The sequence below is a fragment of the Mastomys coucha genome, unplaced genomic scaffold (genome assembly GCF_008632895.1).
Source record: "Mastomys coucha isolate ucsf_1 unplaced genomic scaffold, UCSF_Mcou_1 pScaffold14, whole genome shotgun sequence".
In the NCBI taxonomy this organism is placed as follows: Eukaryota; Metazoa; Chordata; class Mammalia; order Rodentia; family Muridae; genus Mastomys; species Mastomys coucha.
Window position 1 is genome coordinate 132,168,955 of NW_022196896.1, and position 15,218 is coordinate 132,184,172.

Consider the following 15,218-nt stretch of genomic DNA (forward strand, 5'->3'; position numbering starts at 1 on the left):
GGGCCACTTCAATCTGCCAGCCATGGCCTGTAGCCCAGGCTAAGTACAGCCCTCTAGGCCTACTGACAATGAGTAAAGGCCTATGAGCAGAGGCAGTTCTCTGGGGATAGGTCCTGTGCTCTGCCCCTGAAGTCTGCAGAGGATAGAATACGGCCTGAAGGAAGACCTTCCTGGCCACCACAGCATTACAGAAGCCATGCCCCAGTGTATAAGGCACTAGACAAGGGACGGAAAATGGCCACTGGTGTGATCAAGGCATTTGGGAATAGGGACAGCTGAGGACATCCCTGAACAAGTGAAGGACGGAAGTCTGTCTGGTATAGGTAGGGACAGAAGAGGAGACGGCTCTTTTCACAAGCTTGGATGGAAGGAATCTGAAAGACTGGGGCTTTGCCTGCATACTGTTCGACCTGACCATGCCATAGTGAATTGGATCTGAAACTGGTTGGTATCTAATCTAGACAAGGTCTCGGTGCCTGTGACAAGGGTCTGATGCACAAGGGTGGGCAGGCCATACTGATGTGGTTCTTCATTTAGGGTAACTTGAATCAGAGAGCAACCCCACGAAAGGGACCAGACTTCTCAGTTCCAGAGGTAGGTGCCCTTGGGCTGCCAGCTGGATGGGATCCCGAGATTGAGCGCCGCCCACCTATACTGGATTCTTACTGGCCAAGGGATTGGGCAGACCGTTTCCCTTTGCATTGTATTGTGACAAATCTGAAGAGGCGTCAGGAGGAAGGCCCAGTGCTGGGGATGAAATGGAACCAACAAGACTTGCAAGAGGGGACTACAGGAGCTCAGCTTCCAGAAACACTGACTTCTGTAAGTTGAAACTTCACATTTCCTATATGTACGAGTGTCTAAGAGCAATTCAACCCATGCTAGACTAAGAATATTAAGTACCAGTGATGACTGTCCCTATGAACATATAGATGGGCATTTGTGTGAGCTTCATGCTTGTCATTGTCTCCTGTAATACAGTAGAAAACTATGGTGTACTGTGTGCCTCGCCACAGGGATCGCAGGAAACACAGTTTAAAACAGCAGGAAGATGCGCATAGGATTAATGGAAGTGCCTCTTTTTTAGAACGGTCCAAGACCCTGTGGATTGTGTGGCCAAAAGAGGTCCCAGAACCAATCTTCCACAGACACTGCAGGACTGCTGTTCAGTACAGTCAAATGTTTGGGTATCATGTGGAAGACCCCATGGAGCAGACAGAGAAGGCACAGTGAGATAAATCATGGGACGAACATCAGCGGAAACAAGACAGAATTATCGCAAGGTCACAGAGAGGTCTCTAAGCTCTGGGAAGGCTCAAGGAGGTATTAGGAAGTGGGCCCACATTCCACTTCTCTCAGTCTTCAGAAGGGAATTTCATTTTTTCATTTCAGAATGACTCCAGTTGCTTTTTTCTTAATGAGTTCTTTCATCATCTCAGACTTATGTTTTAACAGCGTTTTACCAATGACTCCAAGAGACAGCCGGAGCATAAGGATACAGGATTTAGTGCTTAATAAAGGAAGAGCAGGCCCGGACACTGAGCACCGCTTCCACCATCTTACCACCGCTGCCGCTTCCGCAAAATTGCAAGCAATAAATTCCTACGAAGCTACCGGATGATCCTGTCTCGGAATGTGAGGTTTAATGAAAGCGGGGCAAGCTCGAAGCACAGGGCAAGGAAAGCTGGCATCCATGGGGGGCACTAACTCCATTTAGGAAAGGCCTGGGCAGGCGGGCGAACCTATGACTCAACTTACAGACGAGAGAACCAGGCTGGAAGGTGAAAGGACTCATCTAGGGTCGCATGGAGAGAGAGCGCCAGGGCGACGGCATTTCCTCTGTGTGCCAACAGCAGTCCTGGCAAGTCCTACACACTCGAGTCAAATGCTTTTTACTTCATTTTAAACATTTTTGTACTGTTTGACAGTTTCATACATTTAAACAATGAATTTTAATCACTTTCACCCCACTCCCTCTCTCATAGCCTACTCTCTCTTATTCACTACTCTTTCTCGCTCTCTCTGGAACCCCGCTTCCCAATACCTCCTAACTCCATGTTTTCTTTCGAGTACCCCACTGACTCTAATCAGCATTCCATGCCCAAATATGGGTGGGGTTTAAGAACAATTTATCCATTACCACACCCCAGAAGAAAATGAGCATCCTGTCTAACAAACATTGGAAATAATTCTTGGGAGATGTATGTGGACTCACGGCTCCTCCCTGGGGTCAGACTTAAGGCACAGTAGCAGAGAGTTCTAGCATGTGCTGAGAGTACATGTGCCCTTGGTTAGTATTCGGAAAACACAGCCATTTTGTTAGCATTCACCATAAGTAGAAGGGACCCGGTAAGTTCAGAGCTTTGATATTGGTACACTGGTGTAGAGTTGGTGCCCTAGTTTGGTTTATTCTCAGGGACCCTATTTCACCCAGGGTAGAGGTCACAGGAAACTCTGCTTTGCGCATGGATGTTTCTGTGTTTGACCATACCTGAGTGCTTCTCTACAAATGGCTCGGGTACACAGGCCCTCTCATCTCAGGAAAGACATATGAAGAGGCTGACAATGAAGCCGCCAGCTGTGTTCTCCACTGCCCATGCCTCACATACATTCTTTCCATTATGTGACTTAGAAGGAGGGACTTATTAAGGGGCGGAAAGATTTATTGTTTTAGAATGCGTGCTCATGCCCTTGAGCAGAACAACATGGTGGTGAGAGGGTGTGGTTGAGGACAGCCGCCCATATCGCACTTACACAGCAGCTTCCTCAGAGAGAAAACCTTCCTTCCACCTTGGAGAGAAGGCCTTTAAGGCTCATGATGTTCTACAAAGAGGGGAAACATCTTCTCTTGTAGGGGACAGCCTTAAGATTCAGGAAGTCTCTAAAGTCTACCACATTCACAAGGCTTCTCCCTCCTCAAGCCTATCTAAGGATCCAAAAGGATGCCCAAGAGATACTCAGAGAAGCTAAGTAGTCTGGAAGAGGCTCAAATCAGATATACTGAAAAACCAAAGCAAACAAAACAAAACAAAAAGCCTCAAAACAAACACACACAGACACAAACATAAAAACACACCAAAAACCCCCCACTTTCCTGCCTATTGAACTGTGTGTAAGTCTTACCATGTGCCCAAGGTTCCTAGCCTTCATGGATTGTTACCCATACTGGGGTGGCTTTTGGTGATGTGGTTGTCTTTGTGTTTTCTGTTACTGTAAATAACTTTTAACCTGTACTCCTGTAAATAGCTCCAAGAAAACTCATTGGTCACCAAGTTGGACCTTGGCAGTTTCCTTTCTTTGGTCTGTTCTTGGTTCCCTATCTAGAGAAAGTGTGGCATTGTGCATGCCTCCCCAAGCGTAATGTCACACAGTGACCACCATAGGCAGGAGAATGAAGACAGGAAGCAGCAGGGGTATTTTATCCCCAAGGTCCAGCCACCAGTGACCTACTTCCTACAGCCAAAGCTCCACTTCCCAGAGTCTACAGGACATCCTCACAGAGCCACCAGCTAGATGGCTGCAGACGTAAGTTTATGGGGACATTTGTATTCTAACCACAGCAGCTGTCAGGCTTCTCTGAGGAAGAAATACTGAGGCTGAAACCCAAAGCCCTCAAAGCCCAGCAGCACTGGGTATCCATTATTTTCCAGCCACCTGAGAGCCCCTGTTGACTGCATGTATTGGTTTCTATATGAAATGTCCCTCAAAGCCTCATGGGTTGAAGTCTTGGTCTTCGACATTGAGTGACACCCTTGAGATGCCATGGAACGTGGGGAGCTTCCTTGGAAGGAATAAATCAGTGGAGTGACCTCTGAGTGGTAATATGGAGACCTCACTTTTTCCTCTCTCTTGTTTGTTTTCTCCTATCCAGTCATCATGAGGTAAACAACTTTGTTTCACCCATGCTGCCCTCTGCCACATCTGACCTGGTCATGTGTCTAGCCCAATGACACCTTGGCTATCATCTCAGACTGACTTCTGTGAGCATACCCGGCTTGCCAGTTGGATTTGTCATCTCTTTTATAATTCCAGAGAACATCCTCATACACATAATTTTAAACATATAACTCTGACATTTTACCAATGACAACTCCATGGTAAATGACCCTAGAAGTGGTTCATATTTCTTTGAAAGCCCCCATTCTTGGCTTCACCAATTGATACCTGTCTTAGGGTTTTACTGCTGTGAACAGACACCATGACCAACTCACCTCTTAAAGGAATATTTAATTGGGGCTGGTTTACAGGTTCAGAGGTTCAGTCCATAATCATCAAGGTGGGAGCATGGCAGCATCTAGGCAGACATGGTGCAGAAGGAGCTGAGAGTTCTACATCTTCTTATCAAGGCCACTAGAACAGCTAGGATGGGGGTCTTAAAACCAAGTCCACAGTGACACACCTACTCCAATAGGACCATACCTCCAAATAGTGCCACTCCCTGGGCTAGGCATTCTCAAACCACCACAATACCATTGCCTGATATAGCCTTACCTACACAACTTAGTTTTTCAAGGACAGAAACTAACTCAATCTCCAGATCCAAACTCTAAAGTAAGCACAGGGTATGTAGTAGACCCCTTGTAAATGTTCCTCTGCATCTATAATGTTCATATACAAAGAAACTGAAGCACACTGGGGATTTGTAGTTCACATTTGTTGAAAACTATACCTATGGAAGAAATCCAGGAGCTTTGGGGATCTTCTGGCTTACTGCTTCAAAGGATGCAAAACCTAAAATGTATTTGTTTTATATCTTCAAACTTGGATTTTGATAATCGTTAAACAAATAAAAAGGTCAGTCACCGAGCCTAGATTAAACATTGCAAGGGAAACATTAGAAGAAGGGGCCATGTTCCCCTTTAGAAGCTGTTTCTCTTTACATTTTATTTTAAATGTGTTTATGGACTATGTTTAACAGCCAGAAAATACTATTTAAATACTTATATACAGTTTCCAGACAGCTAGAGTAAAATCAAACGGAGACAGCATTGAAGAAGAGAATTTCAAGTCTGACTCTTTTAGAGTCCAGTATTCCTGGAAATGACTTTGTGGTTATTGTGGGATGCTGGGAAACTCCAGTTCCTACAACAGTACTAGGGAAGAGTTTCTATCCTGCTGTGGGCTCGAAACACCAGTCCCCATAATACACTGTTATGGAAGTGGTCGGTTCTCACCCTAATGATTCATGTAAACACAGGCATTTGATGGGCTCTCTGGATAATTTATCCCAAAACTGATCTCTACTTGTGAACTCCAAGACTTGTCAACTGGTAGTTTCCTGAGATCCCTCACAGGGAACACTCACTTCAAACTTGCCTGATCCTCTCCAGCAGGGACTTCTATATTCTCATTTTTTTGAAAGTAGTTTTTGCCAAGCTAATTTTCTGGTAACCTGAAAGGCTTCTGGCACTTGTTGTGTGAAAGCTACAGGCCTGGACACTTTCTCAATGATGGTGAACTCAATGGGGGAGCCTAGAGAAAGGTTGGAACCCCATTAAACATGTCCTGCCATGTGTCCTGTAGTGCAGAGACAGACAAGTGACTCCTATGCAATTCATCAAGCAGGGATTCAGTTACATTTAGTTTTCTTAAGTTAAACACAAGCAAGTAGCTTGAGAGTCTGAATAGATGTTGAAACGTGTAATTAATGGCAAGTGTTTTTGCGCAAGGTCTCTCAACAGATCATTTGTGATTAACCCACTGACCCTAAAGCTTAGTCAAATGAAGCCCTAACAGACATGTCTGTTCAGAGCAGACCCTTAGAAGCCTCTCATATGCAGGCACACACTAACATAAGACACATATGCACAGAGTGCACATGCTCTCCCACATTTCTTTCCTACAGACAGTGAGCCATGTTGGAGAAGAATGCACAGGAGTCACCGTCTAGCCTTCCCATGCCCAAATGCTTCACTAAGGTGACAGAAAAGCAGATTCTTTTTCATTTCATTCCCTGTAGCTATCAACTGAAGGGGGGGATGGGTGAACAAAGGAACAGGGGAACAAAAGAAGCAAAAAAAGAAAATAATAGAAAAAAGAAAAAATGTTAGTATTTAGGAACATACTCTACACTGAGGAAGCCAAACTGTCATTGTGGGATTAACTCTTCTCTTCTTTGCAGCCCTATACTTGATTGAATTTAAAAAAAAAGTAAGGAAAGGAAGAACAACTTCTTGCCTTTATGTAGAAACCAAATAAGTTGATCTCAGAAAATTAGAGAGTAAGGATCACCAGAGTTGGGAGGGAATGGAAGGAAAGGGTGAATATTGGAGAGGGTTGGCCAATGGGCACAAGAATACCAGTGGTGATCACCCTTAACAATACATTATTGCATATTTCCAAATACCCCGAAGAGAAGGTTTTGAGCCCAAAGAGTAGATACATGCTGGATGTAATAGATGTTAGTTACCATCATTTGATTCACGCACATTTTATATGCCATGCCAAAATATCACATCTCACCCATAAATACATATGCAGTGGTTTGGAAAAGCGAAGTGCCTACGTGAGGAGTCCTGCTCCAGCTGTTTGCCACCTACACCTGGCAGGTCTCTGTTTGGCCTCTTCCTTGACCCAGTCCTTCACCCTTATCCTTAATCCTTGCTGGTCTCAGTTTCCCCAAAGCTGCACACTACAGTTCTGCTTCACTAAGATAATCATACCTCAAAGCCTAAGTCTCATTTCCTAGAAGCCTGCCTTTTGTGCTTATTTTGGACTCCTCTCTGAATCCCCAATAAGAAGAATAACAGGTTTAACACGGGAATACACAATCCCATAGGGACCGTCAAGGAGGGAGAGCTTTGCTGGTTCTAGCCAAAAAAGGGCTTGTCTATGTTTATAAAGGTAGAAAATCAACAGGATTTCTCAACCTCAAATCTTACGAAATGATGGAGACAAAGAGGAAAGACTGAACTCAACCCTTCGAGGTCCTGGGGCCTCGTGCATATCTGCAGGGCCTCGGCGGAGAACAAATCTTGGCAGGAAGTGGCTACCTGTCACATTATCAGAGTGCAGGAGCACACTGTACTTACCAGACGCTATAAAATTATTCCTACTGTACAAAAAAAATATGTATTTTCTATCTTCCAAGTCTAAAGAATTTCTGCGAGTTCTCTCATTGGGACTTCCTCTGTGCCTTTCGCATATGGTAAATCATCCCATCTCTTTGCTGTCTGGCACATTCTAAAAGAGCTCCCCTTGGTCTTCCAGATGACTCTCATGGGGGGGACTCACAGCATGGCTATTCATCTTCTGTCTTCACTGTGTCTTCCAGACACCAGGTTGCCTGTAAAGAAGAGTGTGTCATCTACATGCATGTTCTTAACCAAAAGTAGAACTGTGGACAGGCTGGGGGAAATGCAATGAACGTAATTCTAGTCGTTGTATGCTGAAGACTTTATGGGTCTCGGATGGTCCATGTATTCAAAGTGAGTTGAGGGTAGTAAAACTCCTCCTTGTCAGCTAATTATGAAATTCCCTAAGTGTGTGTGTGTGTGTGTGTGTGTGTGTATGTGTGTGAATGAACACTTAAATACAGTCTTCTGAGTCTACCTAGTGTCACTTGAATGTATTTGCTATTTAGGCTTGACCTTTGGTATTAGATAGCCAGTTAAAGGGCTCATGCCTATTTGTATTTCTCCCTACTTTTAATTATATGTTCCACTCTGTGGACATATGTTTAAGTGTCCTTAAAGGGTGCAATAGAGCTTAGTAACTCGGGAACAATCATTAAAAACAGTTGTGAACTGCCCAACATGAATGCTGGGAACTAAACGTGGATCCTCTGGACCCAAGTTCCCAGAGTGTATTGTAAAAAAGAACATTTACTGCTATGTAGATAATGGACAGATTCTTAAATAAGTTCTTCACACACATCTACACACATATATAATATATGTATACATTAATATGTTTAGATTTTATTTTAGAAATTCGAAAAAGTAATAAGCCAGGAGTATGAGGGTACCTCTATCCTAGCACTAGAGCCTGAGGCCTGACACAGATCCCAGTATATGTCAAGAAAAGTCCTAAGTTATCAGTACATTCAAGGGAGGAAGATGATGATGAAATGAATCTTCCTAAAATGCTGGCCCTAGTGAACAATGAGAGTAAACAAGTGTAACGTGACACCTAATGTAAAGACCCAAGTAGATATATCAGAGTGCGATTCTGAAAACATGGTCACATAATTCCCAGAAAAGCAGGAAACTAAAAATGAGGACAGGTGAGAAGTAGTATAAAATGGCAAAATAACTCAATAATTAATAATAGTTAGCTATGAATAATTAAATTAAACACAAATCTGATTGGTCTAAACATAGTGACTAAAATAAATGGAAAAGTGACTATGTGGTTAGGAGTGCACACTGCTCCTGCATAGGACCAGAATTTGGTTTTCTGTACTCATGGCAGGCAGCTCCAGTCCCAGGGTTCCTACATCCTTGTGTGGCATCCACAGGCGCTTGCATACACACACACACACATACACACACAATATATACACACTTACATATATACACACATACATACACACATACATACACACATACACAGATTCATACACATATACACATATGCATATATACATACATACATGCACATACACACACATACACACATATACACATACACATTTTTAAAAATAAAAATACATTTAAAAAAAAAAAAAGAATATGAGCAGCACGGATGGGGAGGGCCAAAGGAACAAGCCAATCAGCATTGCAGCAAGGATGGGGACATGTCACTGGAGCTGAGACCTGTTAGCCATGTGCATGCTGGGGCAGGAGCGTCAGGGTTCTTGGCGTTTGGTTGGTTTTTGGTTTTGTTTTCCTTCAGAAACACTATCTGGAGCATCATGTTTATATACATGCAGTTTTTAAATGAAAAAAATACAATAGAAGAATTAGGGACATAATTCAGTGGTGGGGTACTTTTCCAACATGTGTAAGCCCTAGGTTTGAGGGCCAGAATCAGAAAAAAAATAAATGGAGGAGTCAAACTATTAACAGTTTTGCAACTATACTATATTTTATACATATTGTGTGCCATATATTTGCTACATTTACTTCTACATGCATATGTTACATCATATGTTGACATTTATCATTAGAGGATCCACAGATCCCAAAAATGAAACAGCAAAGAGAGTCTGCACTTTGGATTTCAGCAGCTGTAGTAAGGTAAGTTACTGCATCCAAACTCACAAGCCACCAATGTTCACTCAGTACCTTATACCTACTAAAGAAGTGTATCAAACTTACAGATAGAAGACCATCAAAAAGGCGAAGTACTAGGGCTTTTTGTTTGTTCCTTTGTTTGTTTGTTCCTGTCAATTATCCAGGCTCTGGGTTCTTTTAGGAAACAAGCCTCCAGGCATAGCTATGAGAGCCTGAGTGCATCAGGCCATCCTCCAGACACACCATGGACACTGAGGGCATCAGGTCATCCTCCAGGCACACCATGGAGCCTGAGTGCATCAGGTCATCCTCCAGGCACACCATGGAGCCTGAGTGCATCAGGTCATCCTCCAGGCACACCATGGACACTGTGTGCATCAGGCCATCACCAGGCACACCATGGAGACTGAGGGCATCAGGCCATCCTCCAGGCACACCATGGAGCCTGAGTGTATCAGGCCATCCTCCAGGCACACCATGGAGCCTGAGGGCATCAGGTCATCCTCCAGGCACACCATGGATACTGTGTGCATCAGGTCATCACCAGACACACCATGGACACTGTGTGCATCAGGTCATTCTCCAGGCACACCATGGAGCCTGAGTGTATCAGGCCATCCTCCAGGCACACCATGGAGCCTGAGTGCATCAGGCCATCCTCCAGGCACACCATGGACACTGTGTGCATCAGGTCATCACCAGGCACACCATGGACACTGTGTGCATCAGGTCATTCTCCAGGCACACCATGGACACTGTGTGCATCAGGTCATTCTCCAGGCACACCATGGAGCCTGAATGCATCAGGCCATCCTCCAGGCACACCATGGAGCCTGAGGGCATCAGGTCATCCTCCAGGCACACCTTTACCTAGATTAGGTTGACGAAGTGAAAGACTCTCCCTACAGAAGTGTGGCTGCTGACCTGTCAGCCATCACTCTGCTTCCTGATCCAATATGGCTGGTGCTCCATGCCTCTACTGTCTTGACATCCCCTTTAGCTGGAGGAAAAAATAAACTCGTTTGCCCTTAAATTGCTTTTGTCCTGAGAACTTTACCACAGCAGCAGAAAAGGAGCCAAGACATACGAGCTCATGGGAAACCTTTACCAAGACATTAATAATTAATATCAGTGAGTACAGCAGAATATCATTAAGAATCATTCCATTGACTTTTTTTTTTTTTTTTTGCCAGTCATGATTGTTTCTACTGTGGGCCTCTGGGCTATCCAGCCTCTGGTTCCTGGCTGTCCAGGCAATGTCAGGGGTGGGCTCCCTCCTATGGCATGGGTCTCAAGCTGGACCAGTCATTGGTTGGCCACTCCCACCATTTCTGTGCCACCTTTGCCTAGCACATTTTGAGGAGAGCAAGAAAAGTGAGGCACTGGACACAAGTTATGACATAGGAAATAAAGCCAATTGCTTTCTTTTTTAAAGAAAGAATTGATATCAAATTTGTAATCTCCTCCCCCCAAAATTTAGGAGACGAAATTTTCCAGCTTATGAGGCTAGTTTTGCTCTGATACTCAACTCTGACAAAAGTATCAAAACCATAGGGTGGCATCTTCCACAAACACAGATCTGAACAGCCTTCAGCAAAGTATTAGCCAGCAGAATTTAACAATACATAAAGGTTATAAACCACAGTTGAGGGGGGTTCATCACAAGGATACAAGGCTGTTTCAGCATTCCAAAATCATTCTGCACCAGCTAAGGTATCATCAAGGAAAAAGTAAGTCAAGTGTAGCAAGGAAACGGGTTAACAAGACTCAGCCCCCACTGAAGCAAAAGCAAAGCAAAGTCTGGGATCAGCCTTTAGGTGTAGAACGGCCATGGAAGACGGGATCAGCCTTTAGATATAGAATGGCCATGGAAGACAGAATCGACAAACAAACCCCAATGCTTCCTGTGGGGCACAAGGTCCTCAGAGAGTGAACTGTGTTTCCACACGTAAGCAGTAAACACAGGAGGCTGAAATGAAAATGCCATTTACAGTCACCATAGGAAGAGAAAGAAAGATTGGCTAGTGGGATGGCTCTGTAGATAACGGTGCTCGCCAACAAGTCTGAAGATCTGAGTTCAATCCCCAGGACCCACATGGTAGACTCAATGTAGTGTTGCCACTCTAGAAGGTCATTCAGCAGATTATCTCAAAACAATATGTACAGGCCATGTACTGAACATCCTCATGAAAATAAATATACAAATGTTCATAGCAGCTTCATTTTTCAGTAGCCCAGATCTTGGAATAGTCTAAACCCTAAACAACAGTAGCCCAACTAACTAGTACAGCCCTGTTGTGGAACATTACACAGCAATGAAAAGGAATAATTTTTAAAGATAACACCTTGAAGGGACCTTTGTGTTGTTAAAGTCATTACAATAATTATGCACATTTACTCACGTGAAAAAAATTCATCAAATGATGCATGTGTCCATATACATACAAGCAGACACACATATACAAATCATGTGAGACAACAGACACTTGAATAAGATATGGGGTTGCACCAGTGCTAGCTTCCTGGGATAAATATTACATTATCATTATGTTAGTATTGATGCTACCATCACAGGAGATGGCTGAAGGGGATGTAGGACCTTTCTGCAGTAGCTTCACAACTGCTTCTGCATTTAAAATTAATTCAAGATAACAAAATAAATACAGAAAAACGAAAATAAAACAGAAATTCCAGCCCTCCCTAATAGCTAACTGCCAACATTATTCTTTAGAACAGATTCATCTTTTTTTTTCTTCTTGCGTGTAAGTATGAATGCACTTACTAAGGGGGCTTATGATATTCCCAGTTTCGGTTTCATTTTGAAAATCCTAACATGTCATACAATTCTCCATGTCCTAAATACATCCCCTGTAACATCCTCTCATCTTATTGGTATTGATAAATGAAAAGCTCCCTGCGGCTCTCAAACTGCTTTAAGCAGCAGACGTCTCTCTAAACCCTGGTGTGTGAGAACACAGGTCTCTTCAGCACCAGGAGGAGAAAGCAGAGTTCTGTCCTGGTCATTCCCTGTGATGGCCTTACCTCACCTCCGGGCCATACGACCCAAAAAAACGTGCACATTTGGGGAAAAAAAATGGCCAAAATGCCATGTGGAAAGCACTTCCTCTGTGCGTCTTCCAGGGATCAAAGCCATCTTGTCAGGTTTGGATGAGCCATCTTGTTGGGCCTGGTGCTAAACTGTTCAAGGACTTAACTTCCGGTCGGTTCCCGGTTACTGGCTGTTGTGGTCCCATTGGCTTGCTGTGTAACTCCATGAAGATGGAGAAGACTGCTGGCAGCAGTTGCTACAGCGTTGACCAGAGTCTGGGAAGTGGGTCCTTTAGAGTCTTCAGGAACTGCTTTTGTGCAAACCCATTTTGTCTAATACTCCTGCTCTCATCATCTCTCTCCTTGTGCGCCGGCACCTTCTGATGCTAATCTCTATTCTGCAATCTGTCTCCATCCACGGGACCGGGGTTTTGGTGTCATACTCTGAAGAGTAAGGAACTTTTTTTACTATTGTGGAAAATATGTCAGTTCCACCAGAATCGTTCTAGCAGTGATTAACTGACGTGCAGCCTACTTGATTTCTGTTACCATCATTGTAAATGGGCACTACTTCTTTAGAAGTTAAAACGTTTACTAAAACAGTGGGCCGCACTGAGGTATTGACCCCTGCCACATGCACAGGCACTGCAAATTCTATCCACACTGCATCTTCCTAAGTAAACAATTAACGCACTTTGTCGAGTAACACATTTGCTGCTAAAACTGAGCGAAAAAGGCAATGTTCTCTCGATGAGACCTGCCTTCAGCAGTTCATTCCATTTACAGAAGTCTCAGGTGCTGGATTCACCACTAATCAGGTTTTCTATCTCAGCTGACAGCTCAGGTGCAGTGACATGATTTTATTTTCTTGTCTGATTTAATGTCAGGACTCAAAACTTGAGAGAGAGGTGAGGCACCTCCTCATGCTGCCCAGGAAAAAGTGACCTCTAGGTTCCATTTCAATGTGCCCATTGTGTTAGAATACAAGTATTAAAACCTGTTCCCTACCACCAAGCAAAGAATACAGGCTGGACCTAGGCCTCCCTGCAACATATGTAGCAGATGTGCAGCTTGGTCTTCATGTGGGTCCTAAACAACTGAGCAGGGGCTATCCCAAAAGCCGTTGCCTGCGTGTGGAATATGTTCTCCTAAGTAGGTTGCCTTGTCTGGCCTTGGTGGGAGAGGAAGTGCCTGGCCTCTCAGAGATCTGAAGTGCCAGGGTGGGAGAATATGCAGGAGAGAAGGAGGGGAGATGGGGAAAGGATTATGGGAGGGGGTGACCGGGAGGAGGGCAATGAACAGGATATAAAGTAAATAAGTTAAACAAACAAACAGACCCTCCCAAAACATATGAATATAAAAAAATAAATGATTACTATTAATATAAAAAAGGTCGATCCCTAGGATCCATCCATATCTTCAGGGACTAATCACTGAAGGCAGAGTATCTTACAGGAGTAAGCACCAGTTAGCATCAGGACATCCAAAGCCTGCAGAGATGCATGGGCGGGTCCACAGACCTGTTGCCAGGGCAACAGCCACCATATTCCCAGAATTCATTGGGCTCACCTCCCACTTTACCTGCGGCCCCTATGTCAGAACCCATATGTATACAGGGAACATTCCTCCATCTTGCTCTCTCTCTCTCTCCCTCCTCTCTTTCCGTGCTACTGCCCCCTCACTCCCTCTCAATTAAACCTCTTACATGGGGAACTACTTGGGCCTAGTGTGTGGTATGTTCTGACGCAACCCGCCGTTCTAACACATCACCAGTCCTATGCCATTCATTGTGCAAAGCCCAGGTATCCCTCTCCTTGGACTGCCGTGTCGTTCCTGGGGCCTGACCATCCATGACAGATGCAGAGGCATCTTCACCTCATCATTGCTGCTTATGAGTTCCCATTTGCCAGCCTCAGGATTGAGGGCTATCTCAAGTGCTTTCTGAAATGCAGCCCAACTAAGTGTGTCCTAAACCTGCAGCATGCTGTCAGTACATTTCTTCAAAACCTTGATGGCTGAAAGCAAGTAAGCCATGAGAGGAAGATGAGAGAGAATGCTGTTCATGTGGGCACTGCTCCTCCTACAAAGATGCTTCATTCTGCAGCTGCTGGGAAGCTGCATAGGGCCTCTCCACACAGGTGAGCATATGCATGGGATGTCTCAACTCTTAGGGTAGGGAGCTTTCAGTTACCCAGAAAGGAAAAAAAAAAAGCGATATTTTCATAGTGAGGTCAAGGTTTCCTAGAATGCAGACCAGGTTCTAAATGTCCCCCCACCCCCCCGCAGTTCCTGTATTCACTGGTGAACTCAGTCAGGGTTACTGAGTGATGGAACACCATAACCAATGCAAGTTGTAGAGAACAGGGTTATTGGCTTACACTTCCACATCACTGTTCATCATCAAAGGAAGTCAGGACAGGAACTCACACAAGACAGGAACCTGGAGGCAGGAGCTGATGCAGTGACCATGAAGGGGTGCTGCTCACTAGCTTGCTCAACCTGCTTTCTTATAGATCCCAGGACCACCAGCTCAGGGATAGCACCACCCACAATGGGCTGGGGCCTCTGTCATCAATCAATAATTAAGAAAATGGCCAACAGGCTTGCCTGCAGGGCCATTGATCTTATAGAGGTTGGTGTTCCCATCCCTCAAATGACTCTAGCCTATGTCAAGCTGACATAAAACTAGTCAACTTGAGGTCTAGAGATAATCTTCAGATTCTTGGGGGCATGTCCTTGCAGGGAACAATGTCACCCTATCCCTGAACCTGTACTGGTTCTTTCTGGCTCCTGAGATAGTAGCTTCGATTTGCAATCCCGGTCCACTGCTCTGCCTTCCCACAGCCACATACAATGAGGCATCTTGACTGTGGATGGGACCTACAAAACCCTTCTCTTTATAGGTTACTGACCTCTGGCATTTGCTGTAGCTGAGATGAAAAGATGGCTGCCTTTGGGCTTGTCCTGCTCAGTTTGAACGTTAAACTGAGGTTG

General features: G+C 44.4%; 1 long non-coding RNA gene across 1 annotated transcript; it reads left to right on the forward strand.

Annotated features, from left to right (window-relative positions):
* Nucleotides 1-356: 356 nt before the first annotated feature.
* On the forward strand, nucleotides 357-820 carry LOC116089353. Its single transcript, XR_004118303.1, has 3 exons — nucleotides 357-444; nucleotides 538-594; nucleotides 724-820. It is a non-coding gene; the product is annotated as an uncharacterized LOC116089353 (long non-coding RNA).
* Nucleotides 821-15,218: the final 14,398 nt, after the last annotated feature.